The sequence below is a fragment of the Thalia democratica genome, chromosome 1 (genome assembly GCF_965202585.1).
Source record: "Thalia democratica chromosome 1, ktThaDemo2.hap1.1, whole genome shotgun sequence".
Lineage (NCBI taxonomy): Eukaryota > Metazoa > Chordata > Thaliacea > Salpida > Salpidae > Thalia > Thalia democratica.
Genome location: NC_139165.1, coordinates 101,278,734 through 101,292,075, shown reverse-complemented (window position 1 = coordinate 101,292,075; position 13,342 = coordinate 101,278,734).

The following is a 13,342-nucleotide window of genomic DNA, read 5'->3' as shown; positions in this document are numbered from 1 at the left end:
AAACATTAAAAAGGTTTCTTCAAATGGTCTGAAAACGCTAGAATGTGTTGTTGTGATAATTGCTAAAAGTAAAATGTTTTTGGGCTAAAACTTAAAATTTTAAGGTCCGATACAATTTATAAAGGGGTTGTTTACAGAAAATTGTAAATAGCGTGACGGTGGTAAAGGCTAAAAAGCAATTTTTTTTGTGTTGCTTATATATGTGATTTCTGACCAAAAAAAAATTAACTTATCGAAATTCCAATGTAGGGGGAACAGATTCACCCTATTGCGCATGAAACTTTTTAATATTATGTAATTTTAGTTTCCGTCCTGCACTTTAATATTTACGGCTATTAACTTAAACAATAGAACTGATGAACTAAAGTGAAAAGCTCAGTCATTTTAATTAGATTTTTATAAAGTAGTATTTAGTTAATAGTAAAAAAAAAGATAAATGATAATTAAAATCAAAAAGATATAATCTTTAAAAAACATAAATCAAGCTCTCATTAGACTAAAAATATTTTATTAGTTATGAAAATTCATGGAATGCTTTTAATAAAATTATAATTTATGTTCTAATAGAACTGACTTTTATTTTATTTATTTATGAATATTAGGTTATATTTGTTATAAAAATTACTATATTCTACTTTTAGTATGTTTACAACATGAAAAAAATCCTTATAGTGTAAATATGCCGTTAACAATAATAAAAATTTAGAAATATATATTTTTATTTATTCAATAAATAATAAGAAATAAAACTGTTCATTTTAAAAATTTTCATCTGTTTTTAGAGTTTGTTGGTTTCCATCTCTTCCGTCTATTAAAATTTTTAAATATTTACAACAAAAAAAAGTTAAAGTCTGAGCAATAAAATCTTAGTCAAGCTAAAAAATCTATAAATTTATAGTTTAGTAATTCAAATTTTAGTAAAAAATATAGTTGATATAAATTAAGTGACTATTAACTAACATTCAATATTTTTTTGATAAAAAAATACTTTTTTTATTTAAATTTACGATCTTTAAAAGAATAACTCTTTTGTTTTAGACGACAAGGAAATAAATTCTAACCAAAAACATTGTACAAAATAAAAATAGAATTTTTTAAAATTAATTTTAAAAGTATATATACTTTTATAACATAAACCTCAGCATGCAAGATAAAGTATAAAATACTTATGTTAAAAAAATTCATTAAATTTTTAGCATTTTTTATTCATGAAAACTAACAATACGAAACAAGTAAAACTTATTTTTTTAATTTACTGAACTCACTTCAAATAATCAGCAGTTTTTCACTCTCTTCAGTTTTCTTCCCTCTCATTTAAAGGCAACGTCCGAGTGGCAACGTTTTTGTTAGATGTTGACATAGGGTGTGAGGGATTTACCGATGCATGAGGTAGCATGATAAGTAGGATGTCGTTGGGACATGAGCCTAAGTTGCGGTATTTCTTCTTTTTCACGTCGTGAAGCAACATCAATTTACTGTAAAATAAATATAATTAAAAAAAATATTTTTTACTGTTTTTGTTATACAACATGAAATTTACCTCAAAAAGAAAATAATATCAAAAATTATACAACTTTTTAGGACAATTTTTAATAATTAATATAATTTAGATAGCTAAATTCTAAATGTAATAAAATAAAAAAGTTAAATTCCGAAAAATTTTTTGAATGTTATAAAAATTAGAATTAAACTTATTAATAGCAAAAACTCAGCTTAAAATACTTTCAACAAGCAATTTTTTAATTTGACCACAAAGTAACAACAAATAAACTTGAAGTTTTCAATTTAAAAAGTACATGTATGTAGAAAAGTTGAAGTATTATTTATGCGTTTTTATGCACCTAATTATTATAATTATTTTAATAAAATTTAATTAACGAGGTTATACATGATTAATTCAATTACATTATTACACACACAATCACATTTTTAAAATCTTTTTAGTTTGCATAGATTTTATTCAAAAAACATTGGTCTAATATTTCTTTTTAGACTGAGTATCTTTGTAATAATAGTACAGTGGAGCCTTAAAATCAGTTAATACATTACTTCTTTCTTATGTACGATTTTTTTCTCATTAAATTACTAAAAAAAAGATGTTACACTAACCCTATCAGACAAAGTTGCAGATCATAAACAAAACTACTGAGTTTTTGCTAATTTTCTACTGAAACACCAATTAATGGTTATTGTGTTTTTTTTTTGTCTGTGCACCTACACATACCTTTGTGGATTAACTCAGATTAAAAATTTTCTTATGATTTTTATAAAAGTTCTTTGTATGTACTACACATATAGCTTTTTGTAGTAAGTAGGCCAAGAGTAGAAGATAAATAAGTTTTGTGTTAAACTTAAAAATTTCAAGTGGTGTAGTTAAGATTGCAAACTATGGCAGGGTTGCTAACAGAAAGAGCTGAAAAAAAATTCTGATTGTTTTTTTGACTACTCCTGACTTTTTAATCCAATTCTAATCTTAATTAATTAAAAAATACATAAACAAAGAAAAAATAAGTTAGGAAAAGCTTTATATAAGTTAAATCAACTTTTTTTTTTTGCTGAATTCAATGTTTTGATAAGGGAAATTTTTTAACAACTTGAATAAGACCCAAAAACCATTAAAAAGGCTATAAATTTTTAATAATAAATAACAATTATAAAATGCAGTTTATAGTGATGATAAATGATTTTTATTAACAACCTGTTTATATCAAGTATTTTGACTTCTCTTACTATATTCAAAAATTCCCCCTTTTCCTGACTCATATATAATTTTAAATTTTTACTGATTATCTCGACTTTATGGCAACACTAACATGGTTAGTGTATGATAAAGTGATTTTAGCTAGTCATGTGTAATATTTTAAAAGTTTTAGCTTTTGTGCTTACTTCAAATACATGGCCCTTTATGTAAAATTAAGGAATTTTACTTTTATTTCATTTAAGTACCTATAAACAATGTATATAAAGTTAATAAATATAAGTTGAGGGCACTCATTTTTTTAATCAATAATAGGGTTAGGTTTTTAAGTACAGACATTTCAAATTTCTAAAACAGGATAAGAATTTGTAGTTATCAAAATATTTTTAAACACTAATGTACTGCTTTTTCATTATGTTTTTAAATTTTTCATAGATATTGGTTTTTTTTTTAAATGTGTCAAGTTTTTAAGTAGATGTACATTTATTAAGAATTTTAACAAATATAACACAAAAAATCGGCTTTTTGTTGTGTATACTAAATTTTTGTTGTATTTTATCATAAGTATTTTACCAAATTTGTTTTATTTTTAGAAATATTAACTTTTAATATTGAGATACTAAAATACTGATAAGGTTAGACTACCACTTTTATCAATTAGTAATATCTAGTAAAAAGTTCAATAAACTTTACAATAAGGATACTCTTTTTTTGAATTTATATAATTATCAGCATTTAATACAGCTTTTTTATTTTTACTTATAAAATGTTTTAATTAAACTTCAATTTAATTTATATAAAAATTTTTTTAGTAAAATAAATAAACTATTTCTAATGATTTAACATTATGGGACATTAAACTATAAAAAAGCTAAAAAATTCGTTTCAGCATTGTTTTAAAATCTTTTAAAATTATTTTAGAAAAGAAAATTTAAAAAAAAAAAAGGTTTTACAATCAACTTTTATCTAATTGTGCACAAACTTCAATTCAATTTGTAATTTCTCTTAAAAAATTAGACAATAAAAAAAACTAGTTCACAACCAACTTAAATTATTTTAAAGAACAATTATATATTGCAAAGTTGACTGAAAAAAAAAAAGATTCTTCTGACCTGATTTCTATATCCACTGCTAGAAAAAACTGTCAATACAGGTTTCTGCGAAAGAGGTCCACACCAAAATGTCATCTTCTCAGAGGATAAAGACTTCTAAGAGGCTCTACATCAATGATATGTTATGAATGTTTCCATAAACCCTAAAAAAGTAAATGTTCGAAAATTTCAAGTTCTAATTTGTTTTAAAAATCAATTATAAAACATATGGTACAATCACTAAGATAGTATTATACAGGTAACAAGTGAAAACTTAGTCAACTATTTTAGTAACTTTAATAAAACCCACATTTTTTGATAATTTATTGAAAGTTACTATAAAACTTTAAACTTAATAGTATACATAATAAAATTTTCTAATAAAATATCAAAAACCTAAAATAAGCTACATAAACTGGATTTTAAAGTATTTAAATATAATATTTTATTTTTGTTCCTTAATATATATATAAAATTACATTTATCATAACTATGTCTTGAAATGAATGGTAAGTTACCCTGTACTGAAGGTAACTGAAGGTTTCTGACCCATTGTATAGTTCTTACTGACATTCTTCATAGCTCCATACTAAACAAATTTAAGTATATAATTATAAAAGAGGTAAATATAAGTAGTTGGTCAGACTTTTACTTGGTTTTTGAGCATTTATGATGTATTAATTTATACGCCGACATAAACTTTGTTTTGAATTAAAGTTTTATCAGATTAAACTATTTTTTAACTTTTATTTAAAATAATAGAAACAAATTTCTAACCTTTCTCCATCAAAAAAATTTACAAAAGAAATCACAGGTGAGTTGTCAGAAAAGCCATTTTATCTTGCTATGTGGTAAAATCTCATTTTATTACTTTTGTGTTTCATACAAAGCAGGTACGTGTAATAGCAGGGCCTGCCTAATAGTAGTTATTAATCAAACAGAATAACAAATATTTTCGAAACAACTTTACAAAGGTTTTACATATAGGCTAATCATAATTTTTTGAATTAAAACTTTGTTTATAACAATCCTTGACTTAAAATTTTATATATAAGTATTTAAGTAAATCTTGTTGATTTTTTATCAATAATGGGTAGGTCTTTAATTTCAACGAATTACAAAATCGCACTAAAACACTTTTGCACGGAGACATTTTTGCACGGGTTGAATTTTTTAACAATTTTTTTTTTCTAATATATTTTTACTTATTTCTATCACTGTTATCCTCAAGCTTTACTTTCGGTCGGTAACTCTTTTTTATTGAATTTTGTTTTCTATCTTTTAATTTTTTGTTCTAACTTTTATTTTTATTTTATTACTATTTTTACTACTCAAAAATATATTTTAGATTTTTATACTAGTTTTTCAAGTTTAAATAGCAATACCGATTCAAATCAAAATCTTAAAATATTTTAGATATTACTTAGATAATTTTGTTAAATATTTACAACTAGAAATAAAGTGTAAAAACTTTTACAGTGTATAAATTTTCTTAATTAAGTTTTAATACAGGGATACATTTTAACTTCAAAGTCTAACTTATTAGATTTTTAGTCAAAATATCGACACTATTTCGCGGATATAATAACTATTAAAATTGCACTTATAAAGTTTTAATACAATCTTAAAAATAATAACTTTGTACTATCTTTATTTGAAGAAAAGCTATTCATAATTAAAACATTTTACATAAGTCACCAAGAAAATTCAGACCAAATAAATTATGTTTAGTTATAAAATATGTTGTTTTATAATGCTTTAAACTTAATAAGTAAAAAAATCAAACGGCTTAGAAAAGATAGCAAAGGCATCAATTTAAACAATTTATAAATGTAGTAATATTTTTGATTGCTTCATGTACACATTACATTTTTATATAAGTTTTAAAGTGCATTTATAAGTGCATTTGTTTTATGATCTATTCAGTTAAAATCAAACATCCACCGTACTTAAAATCATCGTGATGTATACCTGTATATACATTTTAATAAAATAACTTATGTTCTGGACAAGACTGCGTTCAAAGGTTTTCGAATTAATAACTGAAAATATAATTAATTCATAAATCTTAAGATCATTTACTTTGAGTTTATTTTTTTGTTGATGAATAAAAAATGCCGCGGAAAAGTTACGACTGACTTGATGCCAGGTAAACAGAAGGCGTTGTGCAAAATATTGTCAAAAAAAATAAATGACTAGTAGAAAAGTAACTTCTATTCAAAACTGACACTACGAAAAAATAATTCTCCGTGCGAAATTGACGTGTATTTTAATTGGCTTTGAATTCATTCAGGATTAAACTGATTCAGGTGGTATTTGATCCGTAGGGAGATGATTGGGTTGGAATTGTGCGCGTGTTATTTTAGTGGTTCGCATCAAAACCAAGCAAAAATGCCCTTATGAAATTACTCAAAGTTTCTTTGCAGTGAAATTCCCTATGTTGAAGTAGATGTACACAAGTTAAATTTTAAAATTTGTCCAAGGATTGACTGTGCAAATTAAAAAAACTTTCTTAAATCTGCTTTAATTTGTTTATCTTCTTGTGTAATTTATTATTTAATAATCATAAAAATGTTGGTTTTAGAAGAATTGACAAGCAAGTTGAATTTTAGTAGTTTTAATCCGATTATCAATAAAAACAAATAAACATAAATTTCTAAAAATAGAGTTTCAAAATAGTATGAAAATTTGAATAAAATATTAATTACATCACTAATCACTCTAAAATATTTCACATATATATTCTGTAAAAAAACAGATTCAAACAAAATAACTTTGTTTAAAGCTTCAAATAAAATAAAATTTTCAAATATTTCATCTGAATCTTTTTATATGACTATATAATATTTAATTCTTTTAAAATAAACAAAAGAAACAAGACGCAAAATAACTATTAGTTAGACTAGTAGAATTAATTCAATTTTAAATTCAGGACTAATAAAACAAAATTCTTTGCATTTTTAAATTCAAAAAAAATACTTTATATATTTGTTTTTCTTTTGTAGTTTTTGAAAAGTTATCAACATTGGATTTTCTAAAAAAATATATTTACTTTTACTTTTTACAATTTTAAAATTAACTTTCAATAGTTTAAATGAAATTTATGCCTTTTAAAAAGTTATAAAAGTTTTATAAGCTATATGTTATGTTATATGCTTCGGTCATATGTTTTGTCAACAAAATTTTAAATGAATATTTTTACAGTCATTCTCTTGGTAATTAAAACAAAATATTCAAAAATTATTTAGTTGTATTACTATTATAATATTGTATATGATCTGTTGAAAATTAAATAAACTGTAAGTAGTTTAAAAAAAATTTTTCAAGGTTTCGGTGTTTTTATAATTGCAAAGCATAAATTTAAAATTAGTCAGCATTTTGATTTTTTGATATTTTTTTAATCTCAAAGATTTTATTTGCCCTTTTTTTGTACATAATGCCAACTGGGTTAATGATAAACTTATCAATGGTAAACTTCACTTGGAATTTTCAGTAAACTTTTGCTGACTCAGGCTATGTTTTTACATCATTCTAGTTTTTAATAAGAAATTTAGACATACTTGTTATAATTATATTGGCAAACCCTTTGAATAATTTTGAAGTTTATCTTTATTTATAAAGTTTGAATAATACAAAATCAATAGTTTGTCTGAAATCTGCCATGTGTCGTGCAAAAAGGCATTTTAAATACATTAACAAAATAAGGGTAGGGAGTACTAGGATGATGTTTGCTGGACTTATGTGTACATATGATTTGGATGTATTTTAACTTCATTTGGAAAAGTTTAAGGTAAATTTTATATTTCTTAGCAAAAATTAAGCCGCCAAAAAAACTAATTTGAATCCCATAAGTTTTTTGATTATTTCACATATACAGTAATAAAATCACTCATACATGTCCTAGACCAGTGTTTCCCAATTTTTTTTTGCAAATGTCCCCCTTTATATAGATTTAAAAAGCCATGGTCCCCTTCAACAAGATTACTCAAAAACTACCATCAAAAAAACCTAAGACCTTTCTTCTTTTTTGCTCTTCATCTGCTACTCAAGAGTATCTAGTGTAAAATATAAATTAATACCTCATGGCCCCCTGTGGCTCCTTTACTGCTCATGGCCCCCCTCTTACCCCTTTGCTGCTCGTGGCTCACTCAGTATCTGTCATGGCCCCTAAGGGGGCCACTTGGCTCACTTTGGGAAACCCTGTCCTAGACTAACAATTTTTATATTAAATGAAAGTTTATACTTATTGACACAGATTTAAAGACATATTAACTACTTTTGATGTATTATGACGTCAAAATCACCCTATATATGCAGATTCTGTGTGTTAAATGGTTTTATTAGGAAAACTAAGAAGCATGACCTGTAAGTAATTTTAACAAAAAAAAATATTTCAAAAAAAATGATTTTAGATATACTTACTTACCTTTAAAATTTAGACGACGTAGTAGTTTGTATATTAGCGAGATATTTGATGTCATAAATCATTTAGCTTTACGTTTTTAAAAAACCATTAAACAACTACTTAATTAGCAATCCTACAAAATACTAAAATATCAAAAAGTATATTACAGGCAAAACATTCTTTTAAACATTAAACATTAAGTTAATAAATTAAAAATAAAGACTCTTACAAATAAAAAAATAACATTGCAAAATACAATGAACAAAATACTGTGTCATATAGTTATAACACTTATTCTTATTGCAAAATGACGGATACTTTTATAAACTTAGCTATAAAAAACCATTTACTTAATTTATAAAAACTAATAAACTATTTGTTTGAAATAATTAAGTAAACAAAATACTGTTAATGATTATAAAAACTATCATTTAACTTTCTGTAAAGGACATCTAGACTTCTAAAATATATATTTGGATATAGTTTCTCAGTGAATTAGTAGTATACTCTAATTAGAAACGTTTCATTACTCTTCAATTTCACAATCAATTTTAGAACTTATGTGCAAGTCTAGTAGATTAATTTATTTTAATTATTTTCATCTTGAACTCTTATGAGGTGATCCATCTTGTGAGTCCCTTTATCATTCTTATCTTCACATGTAGCAATATACCATGTTTTCGATGATCATTCACTAATTAATGTGACACAATATATCCCTACTAAAGTATCATCATTTATTATATATGTATATTTGGGGAAGAAACCATACAATTAATGCTACATCAGCGTTTGTTTGTAATGAATATAGAGATTGAGAGCACTCATCATCTTTTGCAACAAGATAACATAATTTTAGGAGTCTTTCCTCATGTGTATAACCATTTACTTCGAAAATTTTTAGATTATATAATAATTCAGATTTGTGTAACTCTCTTAAGTAAGATAATTTAGTTTTTCCTTAAAGTTTGTAATTAGTGTGTAAAATAAGTTCTTGAAAGAATAAATTTATTATTTATCCTCAAGTAATTGAGATCTCTTTATTTGTTTTCTAAAAACAAAAATATATAATATTTAGATAACCTAGAGCGGACAATAGTTTCATTTTAACCAACAGGTAAATTTAAAATTATACTCAGCTCTTCTACTCTCACCACAGGTCCACCTCTGCTTTTACACAGTTTGAGACGCTTCTGCACGTATTTTTTTTTTTCCATTTTTAAATTGTTCTTTTATCTGCTTAAGCTTTAAAACGTTTTGTTCTGCTACCCACCTTGGCTCGATCTAATTCAGAAATTTTACAACTTGATCACAAGAATGTTTATGTTTTTTTTTATAAGAATCAGACATAACTTCTGTATATTAATTTTTTACCCCTTTTGCTGAGAAGCCTCTGTTCCTAAACTTTCTCACTGCTGCACGTTTTCTAAATCCTGCAAGGTGCTTTTCAGATACTAAGTTATTATTTCCTAGCAGTTATTGACTAGTTAATAAGTGAAGCTTTGTAGCATGTAGTGGTTTGAAAAAGAATTCCAAATCCATATTATCTACCTGTTAGGCGATCAAAAACTTGGGCGGCATGGAGACAAATCTAGTTAAAAACTTTATTACAAAACTCAGAAGTTGGTTTTAACACCTCGATATGTTGATGATGTATCACATAGGCATCCAAAGTGTTCATTGATTAAGGTTAGATTAATCCATAACTTTCATACAGCTTAGAAATAGTTTGAGAATATCTTTTTGGTAGCTAATATCAACAAAATATAAGAAAGGTAGTGACACCTTTAAGTAAAGTAGGAACTTGCCTACAGTCATAAAGTAAATCATAATCATTATTTATTTAGTGTCTTATAATTAACTTATACTATTAATATATGGTATAGGTTAATATTTCTTTATTTTTTAACAATAAATTAAATACAATTTGACATCAACTAGATATTTAGTCAAATTTAATTTTACTATGTGTACATAACAGCTCTTAACAAGGTATTTGATTTTATATATCATAAAGAATAAAGTTTATACCTTGTTAACATTAACAATATTGAATAAAATCTTCTTGTGAGTAATAAACTATAAAAGGCTTAATAAACTTTTAAACTTTCAACTTTAACTCAAATAAATTAAAGCAAGTAACATGCAATTCAAAGTATTACTCTATACTAAAACAAAACCTAAAATTAGCTAACACAAATAAGTTTAGAATAAGTTCATTCTATCAGCTACACAAAACAATAAATGCATACAAATAAATATTTTTTGTTTTGTTTTTAATGAAATGTTTCATCATTGATTTTAAGTTATATTTATCATAACTGCAGCAGGCTCTAAATATTCTTTTTAATTAAACAGAGTTCATAAATGAACAACGTAAGTAATTGCAGCAGTACATTACTTTGCAATTGAAATGACATAACATCAGAAATATATTTCTGGCTAGCTGACTTCAAACTTTTGACATTAAAAAAAGAACAAAATGTAAAAACAACGGCAGTATTTACTTTTTTAAGAGAGAGTTTTGTTTAGAAGGAAAAAGTAAAATTTTTCAAACCAAATTTTCATACAAAACTGCCATATTTTGTATAATAATGACGTTATAATACATCAAAAGCAGTTGTAATGTTTTTAATATACGCATATAATTATAAGCTTTCATTTAAAATAAAAAATGTTAGCTTAGGACATCTATAAAGATTTTACTCTTGTTAAAGTCAAAAAATCGAAAAGTATGTGATTTTTCGGGTTGAAATTAGTTTTTTGGGCGACATACTTTTTTTTTGCAAAATTTATAATTTTAATTTAGACTCTTCGTAATGTAGCAAAAACACATTCAAATTATATATAATCATATGAATCTTACAATATAAACATAAAAATTTGCTGTTTTGCTTACCCCTACACAAAAGAAACATTAAATAAAAAAGTGTTTTTACAAATAGTAAACAATTCTGTAGATCAGTTAGTTCTTTTAAATAAATAAAAACAATTCTGTAGATCAGTTAGTTCTTTTAAATAAATAAGTATATTGGTGTTGATCTTACTAAATTGAAATTTTCGAAAAATTTTAATAACAATCAAATTAAGAAGTAAACTTTTGTAAAATATTGTGAAATAGTACTTGAATAACAGTTTGTATATATTTTTTACTAAATTTCTTTAAATTAAGTTATTGTTTTTCTAAACTTATACAGTTCAAATTTTATATTATTAACGTGTAAATGCTCTTAGTATAAATATTTTTTCTACAATAATTTTAGATTTAACTACTCTATCTAATTTGTCACATGTCTTCTGTAGCAAATAACATCTAAATAGTTTATAAAAAGTTTATATTATTAGTTGTTTTTAATGATAACCTCAAAATAACCTAAAAGTTAATAAAATTTCCATGAAAGCTTTCATTTGCATTTTAGCTGTATAAAATATCATATAAAGGGGATAATTCAAACAATTATTTTGAATGTTGCACTTCATCTCATTTGCTAGGCAGGAGACTATTTATTAATATTTTTTTTACATAAAAACACAGAAAAACTTGTGAAAAAATAAAATAGTTTTTAAAACGCAAAATAAACAGAAGTATTACTTCTTGCTACATTTTGAAGTTTTTATGAGATTTATTTTGTTATAAATGTTTTATATTTTTCAGCCATATAAGTCTTATATTTTTATGTTTAGTAAACTATTAAACCATTTATAAAAGCTTGAATAGTTGGATCAAAAAATTTAAGTAAAATGTTCAGATTACAAATATTATATTGTGCTTATTAAAAACAAACACAAAAACTTTAAAAAATGTATTTAATATAAACATTTTTACATGAAACTTAACTATGCTAAATTATGTCAAAACTATAACTATTTTTTATTTGAAAATTATCTGCAAGTATAAGTCAAGTGCTCAACAAAAAAGTATAACATTTTGATGGGTGTTTAGATAACTATCTATTTATTATATTTAGGTTTAAACCAAGTAATAATTATCTAGTTTATTAATAAAAAACTAATAATTTAAACTTATTAGAAAAAAAAACTCAATAGGCAAGGTTTTTATTAATTTTTTAAGTAAATATTCTAAAGTAATTCAAAAGTTGTTTAATGTTTGGTATAAATTTTATTTATTTACAACTCAAAGTATTGTTTAATTTACATATTATATCTTTAAAATACTTATCAGTAAACAGATTAACAAGACTTTAGTATGAACAATAATCACATGTACAATATATAAGTTTTTTTCTGAGAACAATAACTTTTGTTATTATTGCCACTTGAAAGTATTTCATATTTTCTAGTTATAAGAGCATTGTTTATAACTTAACTTACTACAATTTGAATTAATTTATAGATGCTTTGCTCAATATGTATTTTGGCATAGCAGGTATATTTACTCCCAACTGTTTGTGCTCATTATAAACTTTTAGTGCAAGTTTTTTTTTTAAGCGTGTATTTCATTTTTTAATGGAAGAATCCCTCGTAAAAAGACAAATTGAGCTGCTTGACAGAATTTCCGACCTTACAATTGAGAACAGTTGTCTAAAAGAAGAAAACAAAATTATTAAAGATGTAGATAAAAAACTAAAAGCTGAAAACAGTGACAATTATAATGATGCCAGAATTCTATCTATGTTGCTGGAAGAGGAGAAAAGGTTTATAACAATTATTTGCTGTACTTTATTATTTATAAAATTAATGTGACCACTTTTGATAAGAAAATTTTTAGCTTTGTTCATCTACAAGAAATGATTTTTGAAAAAAAGTATCTATTGCCTATTCAAAGGTTGTAGTTGAAAACTAAAACCATAGTGAAAAAACTACTTCTTTAAAACAATTGGTTTTAACTTTATATCTCCTTATGTTTCAAATAGTATAGACTCTTTTTTATTCTTTCCTTGGTTTTGTAAAGAAAATAATAGGTTAAATTATTTTTTGAAAAAAAAAGTAATAAATCAATCTACATTAAAACGAAATTTAAAGTACTAAAGGCTTTTAGAATTAAAAATAAGTTTTTGAGTCGATAATTTATTAATATATTAATTATAAAATTAAACTTTACTTTTTTTAAGTGCTAAAAAAGATGCACAAAAGAATTTTGACGTAGCAAAAAAGAAATTAAAAGAAAAAATCACTACATTGAAACAA